Source organism: Mauremys mutica, chromosome 5, assembly GCF_020497125.1.
Source record: "Mauremys mutica isolate MM-2020 ecotype Southern chromosome 5, ASM2049712v1, whole genome shotgun sequence".
In the NCBI taxonomy this organism is placed as follows: domain Eukaryota; kingdom Metazoa; phylum Chordata; order Testudines; family Geoemydidae; genus Mauremys; species Mauremys mutica.
In genome coordinates this window covers 65654212-65659793 of record NC_059076.1, presented here as the reverse complement: position 1 = coordinate 65659793, position 5582 = coordinate 65654212, and the positions used below count along the sequence as shown (strand labels likewise).

Sequence of the window (5582 nt, the reverse complement as noted above, 5' to 3'; positions counted from 1 at the left end):
TATTCCACATTGGAACAAAATAAAAACCTTTTAAATATTTGAGCAAAGATGAAATTGTTCTGAAATGTCCATTTTCAGATCAAATCCTGAGAGACAGAGTGTATGTATGTGTGTGCTGGGGGGCTGGGGGGAGTAGTAGTGTATTGATCTGGGATATTGAAGACCCATGGTCAAGTCCCTACTCCAAATAGTCTTCTGTGAATCTAATGATCCCAGCTCACTCTGGACAAGGACTTAAACCTAGGTATCCTCAGTGACTTAACCATGAGGCTCTATAGTCTCTCTTTCCCCTGCCCACTGAAAACTTTGACAAAACAGCATATCTCAGTAAAATTTCATGTTTTGAGCAGCTACTAATAATATATAAACTCCATTGTCTCCAAGAGACATGGCTTTATATTAAATACACATCACAGAAATGAATATCATTTTTATAAAGACAACATACTATAAACTCATTTTTATGTATCATTACTTTCCAGTGGTTTCCAGTCAAAAATAGGTTAAAACTAACTAGAATCTTTCTTCACATAACACATCTATAGGAAGGACAAAGACTATGGGTCTAGTCCCCTCTTACTGACATTAATTTTACGGTATAACTGCACTAGCTTCAGTGGAGACACTTTTGAATTACATCAGCATATTACTAGTTCACCATAAGCATTCAATAGCCATCATTACAACTGATTTATTTTCAAACTTTAATTAAGATGAACCCAATTTACTTGTCAAATTCAAAAGACTGAAAAAATATGTATCACTTATGTTTGATTAAGTTTGTTCACACACTCTTTTTCTTTCAGTGTGTGTAGTTTTGCAATTAGTTGATGCTGTTTTATACCAGTATATTTATTATACAGAAACTCTGAAAGTTACTTCATACAGGACTTGGTCATGAATATGAGATTATTAATGGATGCATCTTTTTAGATATACCTCTTTAATTATTATTAATGTAGCACCAAAAGTGTGCAATATACTTCAAATCCAGTTAAGACAAGGTTCCTGCCACAAATATTTTACAGTCTCAAACACATAGGTAGCAAGAAGGGGAGGAGATGCAACAAAAAGTGACTGAACAAGGTTCCTCAGCTATTTAGATTCTTCCATTTACTCTATTTTGCAAACACTTTGAAGGGACAGCTAGGTTTGGGGAAGCAAGGATCATCCTTGAGTTGGCAGCAGGATATCTAGGATGAGATGTTGGATGTGTACATCTGAATAGACGGAGATTGGGGTGGAAAAGAAGATCTGTCAGGTATCCGCAGTTTAGGTTCCAAGAAATAAATTATAGAGGAAGAAAAGGAGATGGCCAAGTATAGAGTTCTGAAAGATTCTGGAGTATTGGGAGGAGAACTGATGATGCAGAGAGAGGGAAAAGATAAGGGGCAAGAGGGCTCTAGGATCAGCAAAAGAGAATACACATCTTGGGCCATGTAATTTCTTTGGCTATGTCAATTCAAAGAGAGATTATATTTTTACCATTTACAATGTAAGGAAAAACAAGCCGTCATCTGTACAAATTATTTTAGGTTATGTTGTTGAAAATGAATCAATGAAATTAGCTGAAAGAGCTCCACAATCCTCAACTTCCTCAATTATCAAAACACATTAAATAAGAGTTCATAGAGTAGTCTCTTTAGTATTGAGAGAAACAATACATACTTTCACTCAAGATATCAAAAGTATCTTTATTTATTCCTCCTACTGTATCTCTGACTGCATCACTTCCTCTCAGGCTAGCCAGGATTGCATTTGGTTCAGTGTATGACAAAAACTAGAGATGTGAAAGTCCTATTAGGTGATTTGGTCTTTGTCCAGCCTCCCACCCCAACCTGCACTGCAGACTGTTTAGTGCTCCTAGAATCATATGAAGTGGCAGAGGCAGCACTGCTTATTTTAGGGCATATTTGAAAAGATCACTGCAAACATGCCTTTCGGGGAGATTGGAGAAGAGGAGTGCACACAATTTCGCCTAATATTTTTGTTCTTCTATATACACAGTCCTCTATAAGGAGGACAAGCTACCACTAATTTTACTGTGTAGATTATCAAAAAACAAAGAAAAGGCATAGCAAGCTTGAAATAGCCTACACCCCCTTTCTAACCTTTCCTAATCTCCAGCTGCATAGAATCTGAACCCATTCTCCCCACAAGCCAATGTGATGTAGTCCCACCTGGCAGGCAGTGAAGTCTTTTTCATCTGAGTTTTTCATCTCAGGTAAGGTTTCCTGCTGCTGCTGGCTTTGGCAGAAAGTTCTGGATTTCCTCCTTGATGTTTCTGTTCAATATTATACTTCCAGTGGTTTAGCTTTGCATATCATTGGAATTTAAAGAAGCAGAAGGAAAGACACATCTTTTTATTAAAGGTTGACCCTATGCTTTTTTTGCCCTTTTCTTTAATTTTTTTTTAAATACTCCTTCACATCGTTTTATAAAATTAACACAAATTGTTAAACAACAAAGAAATAGTTTGGAACAAAATGCCTGCTTTTATAAGGGACTATAGCTCAGAGCCTACTATATGTAGCTCTGGCTTTTAAAAGAATATAGTCAACACTAAAATTTGATCCCCAAAGCTTAGTTCAGAGATTTGGTTTATTTGAGTGTTTTAGCCAAAGCTTTTAAGAAACGGGTTTTGTATATGAGTTAACTGTACTGACGACCAGCTATTAATTCTTAGGCTCCCATCCTCCAAAGTGCATCATGCGAGCAGACCCCCACATGTAGCCCCACTTAGTTTTTACTGCTCAAACCCAGAAGTCCAACCAAGAAGATCACACCTTACAAGATTGGGAGCCTTACATGTTTCATTCCTCAAAGTGATAATCTCCCTTTTTGGTCTAGAATACACAGGAAGATTGATCAAGCTCTCTGCAGTCAGAGACACCAATGAGAGAGGAGTTTTGAGGCCTGGCTCATGTTCACTTGAACTTTTAGAAATAATAAAGGCAAAAGTAGGAAAAAGAGAAAACTGTACATAAGTAAAGCTGTACAATGTATTTGTTTAGTAAAATATAAAGTAAATTAGTCTCAACAAGCAACAATTTATTAAATTCATATTAAGCAAAGACTTCTCTAATAAAACTATTTTAATATTATTTTACTATTTTAATTTTAAAAAATATACCAGTGCTCGTTAAAAATGCTTATTTATGTTCATAATCAGAAGCTTGCAAACACTCTAGTACAACAGCCAAGCTAGTAGGGAGAAGGATGTGTACACTTGGTTAGATAGTCATAATTTGCTGCCGCTCATTCCCCATCCCTAGAAAAGTCCCTGTCCATATGCTGGGTGGGAAGGGGTAGTCTATTCAAATGTCCAAGGGTGGTTCTTACTCCCTACATAGCCCGTGATATTTGTGAAGAATTTTCTATTATTGAACTTTAGTATTCAGGTCAATTTAGTCCTTTAGGGCCAAATTCTGATACTTTACTCATACTGACTAATACCTTACTCCATAGATTGTGAGCACCAAAGAGAAGGGACAGTCCTTCATAAGTGTTTGGCAATCACTCAATAGACCATGGGCCATGCTGTAAATAAATAACAAAGGATAATATTAGACTCTGTTCCTAGTGAACAGAAACTGTCAAAGAGCTGCCATTCTTACAAAGTTATATTTAACAGCAACAAGACAGGTATCTTCATCATTTGTTGCTCTGGGAATTTTCTGAAGGTTAAGCTTATTGGATGAGAATAATACAGGCTATTCTAGGTCTTTGATAGGCCTGCAATTTTGAGATGCAGCCAGCATGTGACATTTGAGGCTGTTTTATTGTGATAAAGTACATTTATTCAGCAGTTATTATTTGTTTCCAGTGGTGCCAAGAATGTGTTAGATTCTGTAATCAGAGTTACCAACACAAAAGATAACACTACTGACAGACTTAAATGAATTCTAGGACATAGAAGTATCTTTTGTGCTTTGCCTACAGAACTCCACCTTCTTAATAATTAGAGCTAGCTAGTGTGACAGAGTTCCTCCTCTGCTTTGGTGGGTCCTGCACTTATAGGTGGATTTGCTTGCCTCAGAGATTCATGGCAGCCCTCAATTTGGCCACTTTTGCTAGTGGCTCAAACCTGCCATCCACTCAGCTAACCTCATCTCTGGCCAGCATGGGGGAAACAGAGAACAATCCCTGCAGTCTCTGTGTCCCACCTACTGGGTTGGAGACAGGCCATATCCCTTTCCAATTTAGACCATCCCTTCTGGTGTTTCTCACAGACCAGGTCAACTCCTCCTGTGTGTGTCCGATCGGGAGTTGGAGGGGATGGGGGGAACCCAGGCCCACCCTCTACACCAGGTTCCAGGCCAGGGCCCTGTGGATAGCAGCTGTCTATAATGTTCCCTGTATCAGCTGTGTGACAGCTACAACTCCCTCGGCTACTTCCCCATGGCCTTCCCCAGCACCTTCTTTATCCTCACTTCAGGATCTTCCTCCTGAAGCCTGAGAACACTTGAAATCTTCACTCCTCCAGCAGCACCTTCTCACTCCCTGCTCCTTGCACACACCCCTGCTAACTGATGGGAGGTCCTTTTTAAACCAGGTGTCCTGATTAGCCTGCCTGCAATAATTGATTCGAGAAAGTTCTTAACTGACTCCAGGTGTTTTGATTAGTTTGCCTGTCTTAATTGGTTCTAGCAGGTTCCTGATTGCTCTAGAGCAGCCCCTGCTCGGGTCACTCAGGGAACAGAAAATTGTTCATCCAGTGACAAGTATATTTGCCTTTTACCAGACCCCTGTACCCCACTGGCCTGGGTCTGTCACACTACATAGGCAATTGTCCTTCTCACAGAAACTGTGACCATCAGAATATTGTAGGGTTGCATGTGTTTTGTTTTGTAATTATCTTGAAACAATTTAACCTGGAGAATGACATAGTTAAAGTAGCCCTGTGCACATGAACAGATGAATCTCTCATCAGATAGAAAACATACTACTCTAATTTGAAGTCTGATTCACTGCCACAATTAGTATATTTGCTACTATTTCATGACAGGAAACCATTAGGATCATAGCCTTTATTTTATATGACAATTTGAGAATCACACTAAGATCACCTCTGGCCATTTCAGCTGTTCTAAGAACAATAAAACTGTAAAAATGGATTGAGAGTGTAAGTTTTCTTTGAGAACTCAAGCATAGCCGCCCTCTCATGAAACATAGTCCTAAATAGCTCTGAGAAGCAATATCACTCCAATGTTTCACTTATGGTTATAGTCACCAAGTTTAATTAGCTACTGCTCTGAGCAAAGTTGGAAAAAACCTTCTCAACTTAATTTACCACATTAAACCAATGGACTGAGTTCTACATATTGTTCAACTCATGAGCAAACCTGCTGTCCTACCAGTGACATATACTGCATTTATGATTAAATTCAGCATGAAATAGGCATACTGTAATGGTTAGCAGGATTTAATGTTTTACATTCTCTTCCTTTCACACTCACTACTGAAAATACTATTGATCATAAAGTTGTAAAACAACTGTTCATCAATAAAAATCACAAATTTGTCTTACTGAATTGAGCATAGTAAAAAAGAAACCGCTCTATCAGCAAGCATTCAGTTTG

At 38.4% G+C, this 5582-nt stretch overlaps 1 long non-coding RNA gene across 2 annotated transcripts; it reads right to left on the bottom strand.

Moving 5' to 3' along the window:
- Positions 1–2187: 2187 nt before the first annotated feature.
- On the bottom strand, positions 2188–4469 carry LOC123370944. 2 transcript variants are annotated; one of them, XR_006579647.1, is made up of 3 exons: positions 4419–4469; positions 3457–3540; positions 2188–2314 (listed from the first exon to the last, which is right to left on the bottom strand). It is a non-coding gene; the product is annotated as an uncharacterized LOC123370944 (long non-coding RNA). The 2 variants fall into 2 exon arrangements; XR_006579648.1 differs by having other exon boundaries at positions 2244–2314; positions 3462–3540.
- Positions 4470–5582: the final 1113 nt, after the last annotated feature.